We start from the raw sequence: 342 nt of genomic DNA on the forward strand, positions 1-342 counted from the left end.
TTTTTTTTTTCTTGTTCGGCGGCATGTGAACAAAGGAGCTTGTGTAATTTTCCTGCTTGTTCACCTTGTGTGTGTGTGTGTGCGTGGCTCTGAGTTCGTGCCGCTGTTTCTCTGCGCCACTGACTGGCGTCGGTGGGGCAGTGGCGAAGCCGATATATATAACTACACCGAGCAGGCACAGCGACACAGGCAAGAAGATATGAAGTGGTGTGGTGATGTGTGTGTTTACGTGGTGATAACAGCACGCTCTTTGCTATCGTGATCCCATTCTCCTTTCTTGCGTACATACAGGTACTCCAATTTATTTAGCATTATTTTTTTTTTTTTTTTTTGGTTCTGGTG

The sequence above is a fragment of the Trypanosoma grayi genome (assembly GCF_000691245.1).
Source record: "Trypanosoma grayi strain ANR4 Tgr_782_V1, whole genome shotgun sequence".
Classification (NCBI taxonomy): domain Eukaryota; phylum Euglenozoa; class Kinetoplastea; order Trypanosomatida; family Trypanosomatidae; genus Trypanosoma; species Trypanosoma grayi.